A 15,823-nucleotide genomic window follows, 5' to 3' on the forward strand; every position below is an offset into this window, starting at 1 on the left:
GGCACCACATGCATAGAGGTGCAGTGACATGAATGAAGTGTCACTTCAAATAAAGTTGCAAAAAACAAAACAAAAAAAAATAAAGCAATACACCGAAATGTAAAATGCAGAGCTCCCTGCCGAAGCCAACACGACACCAGCCTGCCCAGTTAAATGCTGCATTTTATCATGCAAGCTGGTGGGAACTTTGCCTTAACCACTGTCCTACCGTTGCATTGTCATATGATGGCTGCAGGAACCATCTGACCCACCGGGCTGCCATCATATGACGTCTTTAGCTTCCCAAACCTCTGAGGGGCGCGTGAGTCCGCCGCATCATTCGGTAGCCGATGCGCGTGCTCGACGGTCCGCTGGGCACCCGCGATTGCCTGTCACAAAGCAGGGTAGGGTGACCACGTGTCCCGGATTTTGCAGGTCTGTCCCGGGCACATTCATTCCAGGACAATACAGTGTCCCGGAATGAAACTGACACAACCACCCCCCGGGCCAATCTGATGCCCCCAAAAAAGGCTGCCACATCACCGCTTTACTCACTGACAGTACTTGTCCTGGCCGGGAATGCCTGGAGGAGCAAAATCCCCGCCCCTTGCTTGCGATTGGAGAAATCATAAATCCCGCCTCTTGTATCCAATCACTGTGCTGTGATTCGTTACAGCACAAGCTGATTTTTGGGAAGGGGGGTGTCCCTGAATGGTAGTTTGGAAATGTGGTCACCCTACAGCAGGGACATGGATCTGCGTGTGTAAACGCACAGATCCACGTCTTGTCAGGTGAGAAGAGACTGATGGGGTTTTCCCAGTACAAAGGAACACCAAATCGGTCTCCTCCCCTTGTGAGTCCCCTCCCCCTACAGTTAGAATCACTCCCTAGGATACACAGTTGAATGAATGAATGACTTGTATAGTGCTACTCATGCAAACTGAATCGCCTCTGGGCGCTTTTTCCAGCCAGTGTCGCTTGGCTGGTGCGGTAATTTTACCCCGTAGGATCGTGACACGCTTGGCACACACAGTCATACACACACAGATATACCCCTTCCTCGCCCCCTAGTTTTAACCCCTTATCTGCCAGTCACATTTACACAGTAATCACTGCATTTGTATAGCACGGATCGCTAAATAAATGTAAATGGTCCCAAAATGGTGCCAAAAGTGTCCGATGTGTTCGCCATAATGTCACAGTCATGATAAAAATCGCAGATCGCCACCATTACTAGTAAAAAATAAAAAAAAAAAAAAAAAAAATGCCATAAATCTATCCCCTATTTGGTAGACGCTATAACTTTTGCGCAAACCAATCAATATACGCTTATTGCGATTTTGTTTACCAAAAATATGTAGAAGAATACGTATGGGACTAAACAGAGGAAGAAATTTTTTTTTTTTTTTTTTTTTTTATGGGATATTTATTATAGCAAAAATGTAAAAAATATTATTATTTTTTTATCAAAACGGTCTGACTTTTTTGTTTATAGCGCAAAAAATTAAAACCGAAGAGTTGATCAAATACCACCAAAAGAAAGCTCTATTTGTGGGGGAAAAAAAATATCAAAATGTCATTTGGGTACAGTGTTACATGACCGCGCAATTGTCATTCAAAATGTTACAGCACTGAAAACTGGCCTGGGCAGGAAGGGGGTGAAAATGTCCGGTATTGAAATGATTAAAGTGCATCTAAAGCCTAAATTATAAATTTTTTTTGATAACGTAGATAAGGGTTAAAAAACTGTCTGTCTTTTTGCCATCTATTTGGTAGGTTTCCCATCACTTCCTGCTATGTAGACACAACAGGAAGTAAGAAAAATGTCTCCAAAATAAGACCAAGTCCAAACAGGCAGAGAGGGGGCAGTAAAAATGCGCTCTAAACCAGTGGTTCTCAACCTTCCTAGTGCCGTGACCCCTTGATCAAATTTCCCAAGTTGTGGGGACCCCCTTACAGTAAAATAATTTTGTAGCGTGGGCTGTCGGCACCCAAAGCAAGACAAGTAATTTGTGCCCCCAACCCACAGACATTTGGCACTACCTGAGTCTCTTCCACTCATACGGTATTAAATCCCTTTATGCTACATTTTAGGATGTACCACTTTTTCTCTATGTTCTCCTTTCTTTCCCTTTTATCTCTCCATCCTAATTTGTATTTCATTTTTTTCCCATTACTCTCTCTAGCCGTCTTTCTTGTTGTTTAATGGCAACTATAATCACAGGTAGTGTTACTCACTGTCTCCAGCTCTGTGGTGTCTTGTAGCAGTGACACCTATGCCGAAATCAGGAGATAGGGTCTCCTCCAGCCCCTCCCACATCATTGAATGGGTGGCTGTGAAGAGGCCGAGTGGGTGGCCGCAGGCTCCAGGGACAGCCCTGCTGGGTGGCTGCAAAAAGGTTAGGAGAGCTGTGCGGGCTTCAGGAACAGCCCAGGATTCGGTGAATCATGGCAAATCATCATTTGACCCCCGAGGGGGTCCCGTCCCCCAGGTTGAGAACCACAGCCCAACCTAAGGCCCCTCTAACTGAGTCCCATCATGCCTCTGCCTTTTGGAGTCATGCTTGTAACGGTCAACCTTGCAATGCCTTATGGGACTTGCAGGTTTGCAACAGCTGGCCCGGCGCATAACCGCGTACAGCCACGTTTTCTATTCCATCTCGATAGGTAGCGTAAGCAGCGGCTGCTGGACAATGATTACGCAGGCTCTGCATCCTGTACAGCCATAGGTATGAAGCTCATTCAGGTGGGCGCCGAGACCTGTTTTTCATGCAGAGCTGATTTTTCCTGCATGCACATCCACCTCAGAGCTGTGTGCAGGCAGTCCATAGAATATTGGATATTGACGCAGCGGCACGGACAGAGGCACACGTCAAAATTTGGGATGCGGGCAAGAGTGGGTGCATGGATAAGAACGCATTCAGATCCATGCACCCACCACTGCCAGCATCTCAAAATGCGTCTGTAGAGCAGCTGCTGCATCCTCTTCTATGAGCTGCCTGCATGCAGCTTCAGGGCCAGTTCACACAACATGCAGTCCAGTGCGTTTTTATTTTTCGTATCAAAAACACATGAATAGTAGGTTATATGGTTGTCAATGGCATAGTTCACACCAGTGCGGTCAGTTTCAGACCCTTTTCACACTGGGGGCGTTATGCAGGTGCTATAACGTTAAAAATGGCACCTGCAAAGCGCCCTAAAACAGCTGATCCATTCACTCCAGTGTGAAAGCCTGAGTACCTGCGCTGGCAGGGCGTCAGAAAAAGTCCTGCCAGCGGCTTCTTTGCAGCGGTGAACTCACCACTCCTAATGTGCTCCTGCCCATTGAAAGCTTTAATGTGTTCTGTGAAATAGAACATTCACCCAGGAAGAAGTAGTGTTGAGCAGAATACGCCATATTCGATTTTGCGATATATCACGAATATATAGCCGAATATTCGAGAAATATTCGCTAAATTCGAATATTCGTGATATTTTATCGAAATGAAATTTTTGCAAAATTTCGCTATTGCGAATGCGAAAATAATTGCGAAATTTCGACAACAGCGGAAGGAGCACTCTGATTGGCTCAGAATATTTGTGATATTGTATCGAAATTTCGCAAAATGCGAATGCGATATTGATGGCGAAATTTCGACAACAGCGGAAGGAGCACTCTGATTGGCTCAGAATATTCGTGATATTTTGCACTCTGATTGGCTCAGAATATTCGTGATATTTTGCACTCTGATTGGCTCAGAATATTCGTGATATTTTGCACTCTGATTGGCTCAGAATATTCGTGATATTGTATCGAAATTTCGCAAAATGCGAATGCGATATTGATTGCGGAATTTCGACAACTGCTGGCTCTGATGCAAAAGAAGGGCGGAGAAAATAATCGCGCAATATTCCTATTGCCGAATAATCGCAATGCGAATTTTCGGCAATATAAAATGATGGCTTCAGCTACTCGGCCCAAGCTCTCTAATCATACCAGCAATGCTTTTAGACGTCGATGGAGATCTCTAGGATGTGATCTGTTCTAAAAATAAAATTGAATCAAATATTCGGAATAGCGAATATTGACCGCGAAATTCGAAATATATCGCGAATACTCGAATATGCCATATTCGAGCCGAATATTCGCAATACGAATATTCGTGAGCAACACTAGGAAGAAGATAAAAAAAAAAAATCTACAAACATTGCAACAAATGATGAAAGAGATGATCATTTTTCCTATTGGCTAAAATAAAAAACTACAAAGTTCAAAAACGTCGGACAGCGCTGTATGCAAACGCGTGAATACGCGCGACAAACCGCCGGAAAAAACGACCAAACATGCTACGCTCAGGTGTGAATGCGGCCTAAAGCGCCTGAAAAACGCTCCAGTGTGAAAGGGGTCCAAGACATCTTCGGAAACCCGCACTTTTAAAAACAAGTCACCACTGACACCTCCCTCAATTCTTTGGTAACAGCCTTCCTCTCTTTTGCCCAATAATAAGGTGGTCGTGTCCAACGCGCCTGACAGTTCCCTGCACACCGTGCGGCTTCCTCTTTTCTGGGGCAATAGAAGAATTGAGACGCTGAATGGACAGGCGGCATTAGGGGTTAATTCAGAATTCCCCTCAAATTGTTCTGTAAAGCAGCTGGGTCAGCTCTCAGCTCCAGAGGGACACACAAAACAGGAAGAGAGCGGGGGGGGGGGGGGAAGGAACAGGGTGGATGGTGCGCGCAACACGAACAGGCCGCGTGCTACAGGCAGTTATCAAAAAAAGGGCAGGGACTTTGTGGGCAAGAGACAACGAGGAAAAAAAACGAAATCTGCATTTCCTAGAAGTCAGTCATTGAGAATTGCCAAATTTTTGTGTATGGACGGATGGATAAGAGGAATGAAGCCGGGAAACGCTGTGGCTAAGAAAACCATATGAAAGTTTTATGACAGAAAAGTGGGTTATTTTTGTATCTTTCACAAACAGAATCTTCCATTATACAATTTTTTTTTTAAAATAAATAGGCGTAAATCAACAGGGCACCAAATCGTCACCCTTAGACCATAGTAAACAGAGCCATTGCCTCTAGCAACCAGCATGCTGGAAAAGCTCCGGAGCGGTCGGCCATCTTGGTACACCCGGCGGCACGCGTTGACGTCATCACCCCTCCCTCCCTCCGCTCGTGCGATCTTCTATTCTGCATCTGCAACAAGTACAGTGAGTTGGATGTTTGTTGGACTGGCTATTAGGGGGCAGGGGCAATGTTAAACTGGCTATTATTACTAGTGTGGGGGCAATGTTGCACTGGAACAGTGATGACGAGTAGGGGGCAATGGTGGACATTACAGTGATGAGTGGGGGGCAATGGTGGACATTACAGTGATGAGTGGGGGGGCAATGGTGGACATTACAGTGATGAGTGGGGGGCAATGGTGGACATTACAGTGATGAGTGGGGGGCAATGGTGGACATTACAGTGATGAGTGGGGGGCAATGGTGGACATTACAGTGATGAGTGGGGGGGCAATGGTGGACATTACAGTGATGAGTGGGGGGCAATGGTGGACATTACAGTGATGAGTGGGGGGGCAATGGTGGACATTACAGTGATGAGTGGGGGGCAATGGTGGACATTACAGTGATGAGTGGGGGGCAATGGTGGACATTACAGTGATGAGTGGGGGGCAATGGTGGACATTACAGTGATGAGTGGGGGGCAATGGTGGACATTACAGTGATGAGTGGGGGGCAGTGGTGGACATTACAGTGATGAGTGGGGGGCAATGGTGGACATTACAGTGATGAGTGGGGGGCAATGGTGGACATTACAGTGATGAGTGGGGGGCAATGGTGGACATTACAGTGATGAGTGGGGGGCAATGGTGGACATTACACTGATGAGTGGGGGCAATGGTGGAAATTACAGTGATGAGTGGGGGCAATGGTGGACATTACAGTGATGAGTGGGGGGCAATGGTGGACATTACAGTGATGAGTGGGGGGCAATGGTGGACATTACAGTAATGAGTGGGGGGCAATGGTGGACATTACAGTAATGAGTGGGGGGCAATGGTGGACATTACAGTGATGAGTGGGGGGCAATGGTGGACATTACAGTGATGAGTGGGGGGCAATGGTGGACATTACAGTGATGAGTGGGGGGCAATGGTGGATATATTACAGTGGGGGAGAATTTTTTATTTTTTTTGCCGATCCGAAAAATGATCCGATCCGTGACTCCTGATCCGAGGAACGATACGAACCGTGAGTTTTTTGATCCGTTGCACCCCTAGTTGCTAGAGATTACTGTACAGTAATACTGCTTACCGATTGGTTGCTAGAGGTTACAGCACATCATCTCTTCACTGCAGAGGGGCATAATTTACATATGAATGCTGCCGGCCTCAGCTATTTACATAAAAAAATGCTCCCGTTATTTACATATGAATGATGGTTATTTACATGTAAACACAGGGTCTGCAGGTGAGTCATCCGTACGCAAAACAAGGGCAGAGCTGGACAGCATTAGTAACAGCTCTTCACACTGAGATATCACGACACAGCACGGGACTAAAACTTCAAGGGACAAGGGAATTTAAAGTGGGATATTTGGCAAGTATGAGGCAGCCGCTTTGGGCCCCACAACAATGACAGGGCCCAGGGCAGCTTCCCCTTTTGCCCTTCCTTTAAAGACGACCCTGTGCCTGTGGGAGTCATGCTTGTAACTGTCAGCCTTGCAATGCTTCATGGGACTTGTAGTTTCGCAACAGCTGGAGGGCCGCCAGTTTGAGACCCCTGTTTTACGTCAAATATTTTTCAAAAAAATGTTGCTGTAAATTAACTAGTGGACAAATCGCCAACCCTAGATCAGAGCAAATGAGGCTTTTGCCTACGGCAACCAGCAAGCTAGGGAATGAAAGGGAGGCCTGATTGGTTGTAGAGGCGACGTACCTCCTACACCACCTATTGCTTCAACTTTCAACTAGGTCCAGTTTTTCACATCAAATATTGTCCTAAAGAGTTCTAAATACCAATAGCCAGATTCACATAGACGTGCCTAACGTTAGGCAGGCGTAGCCTATCCCATATACGCTACGCCGCCGTAAGTTAGAGAGGCAAGTGCTGTATTCACAAAGCACTTGCGTCCTAAGCTACGGCGGCGTAGCGTAAATGGGCCGGCGTAAGCGTGCCTAATTCAAATTGGGAAGAGGTGGGTGTGTTTTACGTTAATAAGGCATGACCCCACGTAATTGACGTTTTGAACGTACGGCGCATGCGCCGTCCGTGGACATAACCCAGTGCGCATGCTCCAAATTACGCCCAAAGACTCATTGGTTTCGACGTGAACGTAAATTCCGGCCAGCCCCATTCACAGACGACTTACGCAAACGACGTAAAAAAATTTAAATTCGACGCGGTTCCGACGTCCATACTTAACATTGGCAGCGCCATCTTTTTGGTGGTTTATCTTTACGCCTGAAAACACCTTACGTAAACGGCGTATCTTTACTGCGATGGGCAAGCGCAGTAAAGGCCAGAGACTGTGGACATGGTACAAGAGAAGGCCAGAGACTGTGGACATGGTACAAGAGAAGGCCAGAGACTGTGGACATGATACAAGAGATGGTCAGAGACTGAGGACATGGTACAAGAGAAGGCCAGAGACTGTGGACATGATACAAGAGATGGTCAGAGGCTGTGGACATGGTACAAGAGATGGTCAGAGACTGAGGACATGGTACAAGAGAAGGCCAGAGACTGTGGACATGGTACAAGAGAAGGCCAGAGACTGTGGACATGGTACAAGAGAAGGCCAGAGACTGTGGACATGATACAAGAGATGGTCAGAGACTGAGGACATGGTACAAGAGAAGGCCAGAGACTGTGGACATGATACAAGAGATGGTCAGAGGCTGTGGACATGGTACAAGAGATGGTCAGAGACTGAGGACATGGTACAAGAGAAGGCCAGAGACTGTGGACATGGTACAAGAGATGGCCAGAGACTGTGGACATGGTACAAGAGAAGGCCAGAGACTGTGGACATGGTACAAGAGAAGGCCAGAGACTGTGGACATGGTACAAGAGAAGGCCAGAGACTGTGGACATGGTACAAGAGATGGTCAGAGGCTGTGGACATGGTACAAGAGATGGCCAGAGACTGTGGACATGGTACAAGAGATGGTCAGAGACTGTAGACATGGCACAAGAGATGACCAGAGACTATGGACATGGTACAAGAGATGGCCAGAGACTGTAGACATGGCACAAGAGATGACCAGAGACTATGGACATGGAACAAGAGATGGCCAGAGACTGTAGACATGGCACAAGAGATGACCAGAGACTGTGGACATGGTACAAGAGATGGCCAGAGACTATGGACGTGGTACAAGAGATGGCCAGAGACTATGGACGTGGTACAAGAGATGGTCAGAGACTGTGGACATGGTACAATAGATGATCAGAGGTGTGGATGTGATACAAGAGATGATCAGAGAGTGCAAACATGGTACAAGAGATGATCAGAGACTGCGGGCATGATATAATAAATGGTCAGAGACTGCGGATATGCTGTAGGAGATTTTAGAGAGTGCGAACATGCTATACGAGTTGTTGGAGACTGGGGACATGCTTCATGAGAATGCTAGAAGTCACTGCTACTGTATAACAGGGCAATAAGGAAACACATATTATAATCTGCAGGAGCCCCAAGGACTGCAAACAATGTGCCAAAGAGCTGCAAGGTTGGGCACCAGGGGCTTAAAGGGTCAATGTTCTTATATTGTATGCGTCACTCAGGGATATTTCTAAAAGCTGGGCATTGAACCATTGTAACCGAAAATCATCACCAACCAACTGATCACCCCAATCCAGCTGGCAACATGAGAGTCCTTACTACTGTCAATTTTGGATTTTTAGCAATGCCGTAGTTCTGCCATCGCTCTACTTTCTTGTGGCAGCATGATTTATCTATTTCTATAGCACTATGAATTTACACAGCACTTTACATACTTTCCATTTACATCAGCCCCTGCCATCAACAAACTTACAATCTTAGGCCCAGATTCTCAAAGGGCTTACGACGGCGCAACGCAATGTGCGCCGTCGTAAGTCCCAATCTGGGCCGTCGTATCTATGCGACTGATTCTTAGAATCAGTTACGCATAGATAACCATTATATCCGACAGGCGTAAGGCTCTTACGCTGTCGGATCTTAAATGCAATTTTTTTTTTCGCCGCTAGGTGTCGCCTCCGTCGTTTTCCCAGTCGAGTATGCAAATTAGCAAAATACGTGAATTCCCGAACGTACGCGCGGCCGACGCAGTGAAGTTACGACGTTTACGTTAGGCTTGTCCCGGCGTAAAGTTGCCCCTGCTATATGGTGGCGCAACCAATGTTAAGTATGGCCGTCGTTCCCGCGTCGAAATTTAAAAATTTACGTTGTTTGCGTAAGTCGTCCGTGAATAGGGCTGGACGCCATTTACGTCAACGTCGAAACCAATGACGTCCTTGCGACGTCATTTAGCGCAATGCACGTCGGGAAATTTTAGGGACGGCACATGCGCAGTACGTTCGGCGCGGGAACGCGCCTAATTTAAATGATCCACGCCCCCTACCCGGATAATTTGAATTAGGCGGGCTTGTGCCGGAGGATTTACGCTACGCCGCCGCAACTTTACAGGCAAGTGCTTTGTGAATCAAGCACTTGCCCGTAAAACTTGCGGCGGCGTAACGTAAACGAGATACGTTACGCCGCCGCAAAGATGCGGCGATCTACAAGAATCTGGCCCTAAGGCTCCATCTTGCATGCATACATACATACTAGGCCAAATTTAGACAGGGTTCAATTAATTTACCAGCGTGTCTCCTGAGCGTGGGAGGAAACCAGAGTAGCCAAACGAAACCCACACAAGCACATGCAAACTCCATGCAGGTAGTGTCCGGACAGGGATATGAACTGAGAGCTGCAGGGCAGAAGGGCCAACCACAAAGCCACCGTTCTGCTGAACCTTGTGCATTTTCCTACTAGAGCAACTTGGAGTTTAACACATAGCTTCTTACCAATGCTACTAGGGGGGAGAAGTGATGGGATAGGGATGGTAAATATAAGCAGCTAGGGGGTAGCGATTAACCTGTTGCTTTGCCCTGGGCTCATGGGCATGAGTTTACTTTAAAATAAGATTCATAGGTTGCACCATTGGAGGTGCACTGTGAAAACCCTGCTGAATATTGCTGCAATAGATTACATAGTCTTCAAATGACAGTTTATGTATGTGCATTGTGCGGTTTATTAGCCAGATTCACGTAGGCGGGTGCAACGTAAGGCAGGCGTTGCGTATGGCATATACGCTACGCCGTCGTAAGTTAGAGAGGCAAGTGCTGTATTCACAAAGCACTTGCCTCCTAAGTTACGGTGGCGTATCGTAAATGGGCCGGCCTAAGCGCGCCTAATTCAAATGTGGAACAGGGGGGCGTGTTTTATGTAAATGACCGGTGACCCGACGTGATTGACGTTTTTAACGAACGGCGCATGTGCCGCCCGTGGACATATCCCAGTGTGCATTGCTCCAAAGTACGCCGTTTCGACGTGAGCGTAAATTACGTCAAGCCCGATTCGCGTACGACTTACGCAAACGACGTAAAAAGATAGGCCTGTTCCGACGTCCATACCTTGCATGGGATGCGCCACCTAGGGAGCAGCTTTATCTTTACGCCGGCGAATCTCTAACATAAACGGCGTAACTAATTGCGACGGGCGCACGTACGTTCGTGAATCGGCGTATCTAGTCATTTGCATATTCTACGCCGAACTCAACGGAAGCACCACCTAGCGGCAAGCGTAAATATGCACCCTAAGATACGACGGCGTAGGAGACTTACGCCGCTCGTATCTTAGCCTAATTTAAGCGTATCTGTAGGTAGATTCAGGTACATTAGAATAACTTTAGTGCGGCGTAGCCTAGCCTGTTTAGTCTACACCGCCGTAAATTAGCTAGGCTAGTAGTGATTTTCAATCTACTTACCTGCTAATCTACGGCGGCGTAGCCTCAAACGAGCGGGCGTAAGGGCGCCTAATTCAAATTGGTTGGAGGGGGGCGTGTTGTATGGAAATGAGGCTTGACCTCACGTTTTTTGACACTGCGCATGCGCCGGGCGCCTACATTTCCTAGGGCGCATTGCGGCTAAGTACGCCGTACGGGCCTATTGATTTCGGCGTGGACGTAAACGACATAACTCCCGATTCGCGGACGACTTACGCAAACGACGTAAAAAATTCAAACCTCGCGGCGGGAACGGCGGCCATACTATAACATTGTTATTCCACCTAACTTTAGGCCGCCTAAGGCCGTACGGAAACAACGTAATTCGACTGCGGCGGGCTGGCGTACGTTCGGGAATCGGCGTACAAGCTCATTTACATAATCTACGCCGGCCGCAATGGAAGTGCCACCTAGCGGCCATCCGAAAAATTGCAATCTAAGATAGAACGGCGCAAGCCGTCCTATCTTAGCTTTGTTTAAGCGTATCTCTGTTTGAGCATACGCTTAAACATACGGCGGCGTAGATTTCGGAGTTAGGTCGGCTTATCTACTGATAAGCCGGCCTAACTCTTTGTGAATCTACCTATTGGTTTCCAGAATACGCTTAAATTTGCGACGGCGTAGATTCAGAGTTACGACGGCGTATCTACTGATACGCCGGCGTAAACCTATCTGAATCCACCTATATGTATACAAGTGAATATAGTAACTTCCAGTTGTCACCCGCTAGTATGCAGGGTTATGACAGTTAAACATTGATCGATATGTGACAAACGATCACTCCTTTACCACTGTGGGTATTTTTTCTTTTTTTGTTACAGTGAAAACATTATCTGGAAATTCAAAAGCTGCAACAAGAGTATACAGAGCTGAACCCGGGTGAGAATATGAGAGACGATATTGAACCACCACTTACATACAAACATAGATGAACAGGAAGTATTTGAGGAACATCAGAGCTGTAACCACAATAAGAATTTTATATTCAAACTTTGTTCAGAGTGGCAGGCAAAATTTAAAGTCGTGTGTGGCATTCTGACCACCAAAGAATGCCAAACTTAGGTATGGGGACATTCTACCCAATAGCCACCTAAGGGTCATATTGTCTCTCTTACAGGTCTTGGGGAACCCCTGCTAAAAACAATTAAGGATCAGTAGGAAAATGTCCCCTATTGGGTAGAATGCCACGCTTAGGTAGGGTGCATTTTACTTGATGCCACCCCTAAGTAGGGGGCATTCTACCCAAAAAATACCTCACAGTCATAATGCCACCCTTACAGGTCTTGGGGAACCCCTGCTAAAAACAATTAAGGATCAGTGGGAACATGATGCCTAGGTGGTTATTGGGTAGAGAGCACCCCATCAGCGCTGGTCAGAATGTCACCCTTGGTGGCATTCTGACCACCCAAGAATGCCACCCTTGGTTATAGGAGCATCCTACTCAATAACCACCTAAGGGTCATAACGCCACCTTTACAGGCCTTCTGGAACCCCTGTTAAAAACAATGAAGAATCAGTGGTAAAATGCCCCCTAGGTGGTTATTGGGTAGTATGCCACTCGTTGGTAGGGGGCATTCTACCCAAAAAACACCTCACAGTCATAATGCCACCCTTACAGGTATTGGGGAACCCCTGCTAAAAACAATTAAGGATCAGTGGGAAAATTTCTCCTATTGGGTAGAATGCCACGCCTAGGTAGGGTGCATTTTACTTGATGCCACCCCTAAGTAGGGGGCATTCTACCCAAAAAAACACCTCACAGTCATAATGCCACCCTTACAGGTCTTGGGGAAACCCCTGCTAAAAACAATTAAGGATCAGTAGGAAAATTTCCCCTATTGGGTAGAATGCCACGCTTAGGTAGGGTGCATTTTACTTGATGCCACCTATAAGTAGGGGGCATTCTACCCAAAAAACACCTCACAGGTCTTGGGGAACCCCTGCTAAAAACAAACAATTAAGGATCAGTGGGAAAATGTCCCCTATTGGGTAGAATGCCACGCTTGGGTAGGGTGCATTTTACTTGATGCCACCCATAAGTAGGGGGCATTCTACCTTAATAGGGTCATAATGCCACACTTACAGGTCTTGGGGAACCCCTGCTAAAAACAAACAATTAAGGATCAGTGGGAAAATGTCCCCTATTGGGTAGAATGCCACGCTTGGGTAGGGTGCATTTTACTTGATGCCACCCATAAGTAGGGGGCATTCTACCCAAAAAACACCTCACAGTCATAATGCCACCCTTACAGGTCTTGGGGAACCCCTGCTAAAAACAATTAAGGACCAGTGAGAAAATTATCCCTAGGTGGTTATTGGGTAGAGAGCCCCCCCTTCAGTGGTGGGCAGAATGCCTCCCTTGGTTAGAGGATAATTCTACTCAATAACCACCTAAGGGTCATAGCGCCACCTTTACAGGCCTTCTGGAATCAGTGGGAACATGTCCCCTAGGTGGTTATTGGGTAGTATGACACCCATAAGTAGTTTAAATCAGGGGTCGTCAACCCCCGGGCCGCGGCCCACTACCGGGCCGTAGCGCCTCTGCTGCTGGGCCGCATGACATTGCAAGGCGGGCAGGTGAGTGCCCGGTGGATCAGACAGGCGGGCAGGCGGATGAGAGAAGCGCGCTGGCGAGCAGAGATGACATCTCTCTCCGCCCCCACCTAGCATCACTGCTCTTCCGCCCTCACAGCGCGCGGAATGTCGTAGGTGCGGCGGTGAGCAGAGAGATGACATCATCTCTCTCCGCCGGCCTAGCATCACTGCTCTCCTGCCCTCACTCAAAGACCACTGAACCAGTGCCACAAATACAGTGACAATCCACACCTGGTGGCACTGGCAGGTGATGTGGCAAGTGGCATTCCTTATCTGGTGGCACTGGCAGGTGATGTGGCAAGTGGCATTCCTCATCTGGTATCCTTGAAAGGTGAAGTGGCATTCCTCATCTGGTGGCACAGGCAGGTGACGTCACATTCCTCATCTGGTGGCACTGGCAGGTGACGTGGCATTCCTCATCTGGTAGCACAGGCAGGTGACGTGGCATTCCTCATCTGGTGGCACAGGCAGGTGACGTGGCATTCCTCATCTGGTGGCACAGGCAGGTGACGTGGCAAGTGGCATTCCATATATGGTGGCAGGCAGTGGATGTGGCAAGTGGCATTCCTCATCTGGTGGCACAGGCAGGTGACATGGCATTCCTCATCTGGTGGCATTGGCAGGTGACGTGGCAAGTGGCATTCCTCATCTGGTGGCAGGCAGTGGACATGGCAAGTGCCATTCCTCATCTGGTGGCACAGGCAGGTGACGTGGCAAGTGACATTTCTCATCTGGTGGCAGGCGACGTGTAAAGTGACAAGCTGCATCTGGTGGCAGGCGACATGGCAAGTGCCACGCTCATGGCTCCCACTGATTCTGCATTATGGGGAGTTGAACTATTTCATTTATATTACAATGTACTATAAGAAATAATGCGCTTCAATCATTCTGACACCATACCAACCATGGACCTGTGATGATTGAAGCACCAACAGCAGAACGCCAGCTATTGCCCCGATAAATTGCCCGCGAAAAATCACTTACCACCCGCATGTGCGTACGCCCCCCCCCCCCACCCCTCGCCGGGCCTGGGCACAATTTTCTTCCATGCAGTAGGTCACCGGTGCCAAAAAGGTTGGGGGACCACTGGTTTAGATGACTGCTATAGGCATTTAAGGTCAGCTTCAAAGCAAGAATGGGAGATCGTCGGTGTCATGCCGATGGCTCTGCCAAGTGGCCTTGCCCCTAAAACTACGGGGGGCACCGCCAAATAGGAGGTCAATCAGCCACAGCTCACGGAACCCCTAAATACCTCTTGAGAAACCCCAGAGATCCACGGAACCTCAACAGAGAATAGTCATTGGTAGAAAAAGTTTGCTTCAAAGCAATAAAAAGTTACAACTTCAAATATTTACAATTCATAAAGCAGCTGTACAAAAGTATAACAAACAAACAAACATAAGATTGTACAATAATATGAAAATATTTCTAAAGACCTTCAGGATCAACCAGAAGATCACAGATTGAGTGATAAAATTGGACCAATCCTAATCCATTTAGGGACGGTCGGTCGGTCGCTGGCAGATTCCACACACATGCACTTTTCACAGTCCTACATCTAGTTGACAAGCTGGATCCACAACTATCAAAGTGCTGCACCCAAACACCAAACATTTATTCTTTGCATTTCCTCTAATGTTCTATTTAGGATCACAAGTAACAAGGTACAGTAACAACACAAAGGTGAGATCAGAGTCTGTGCAATGGGGGGGTTCAATGCAGGAAGTCCCCCTTCCCCTCCCCTCCCCCAACCCTTTGCACCCCTCTTACCTGCACACAAGGAACCCTGCAGCTCACTTAGCTCCTTTACACATTGGGGGGGTTCAGTCTGGGGGGGGGGAGATCATGGACTTGGTCCCAGAGATGTCATCAAAGTACAGACTGCAGAGGAGAGGTGGAGGCAGGAAGGGCTGTGTGTCAGGGGGAGGGGAAGTTGCTGGGAAAGAGTCTAAGGGAGGGGGGTGGAGGAACAGACACATATGAAGCAGGGTGGGGAGAAAGAGAGACACACAAAGGGAGGGAGCTTGCTGCTGCAATGGCTGGCATGTGTAATTTGCACACAAGGCGCTTCTTGTCCCAGACACAGGCACATTAGGTGTGCATTGAATATAGCAGGAGAATTGTGGATGTGGCTTCTAGAGTAAGATTTCATGGCGACGTTACTGTGCAGAAAAAAAAAAACACAGCAGCAGCCAATCAGAAATCAGCTTTTATCAGTTTAGCATAGAT

At 47.6% G+C, this 15,823-nt stretch overlaps 1 protein-coding gene across 4 annotated transcripts in view; it reads right to left on the reverse strand.

Annotated features, from left to right (window-relative positions):
• ARHGEF1 (Rho guanine nucleotide exchange factor 1) overlaps positions 1-15,552 on the reverse strand; it is a 191,090-nt gene extending 175,538 nt beyond the window's left edge. For 2 of the 4 annotated variants that reach the window (XM_040327332.1, XM_040327331.1), the window contains exon 1: positions 15,365-15,551. The gene's annotated coding sequence lies outside the window, so the exon portion shown is untranslated. Of the gene's footprint in view, positions 1-15,364 lie in introns of all 4 variants that reach the window. The other 2 variants (XM_040327329.1, XM_040327333.1) reach the window with 2 other exon arrangements.
• Positions 15,553-15,823: the final 271 nt, after the last annotated feature.

This window comes from Rana temporaria, chromosome 10, assembly GCF_905171775.1.
Source record: "Rana temporaria chromosome 10, aRanTem1.1, whole genome shotgun sequence".
Classification (NCBI taxonomy): Eukaryota; Metazoa; Chordata; class Amphibia; order Anura; family Ranidae; genus Rana; species Rana temporaria.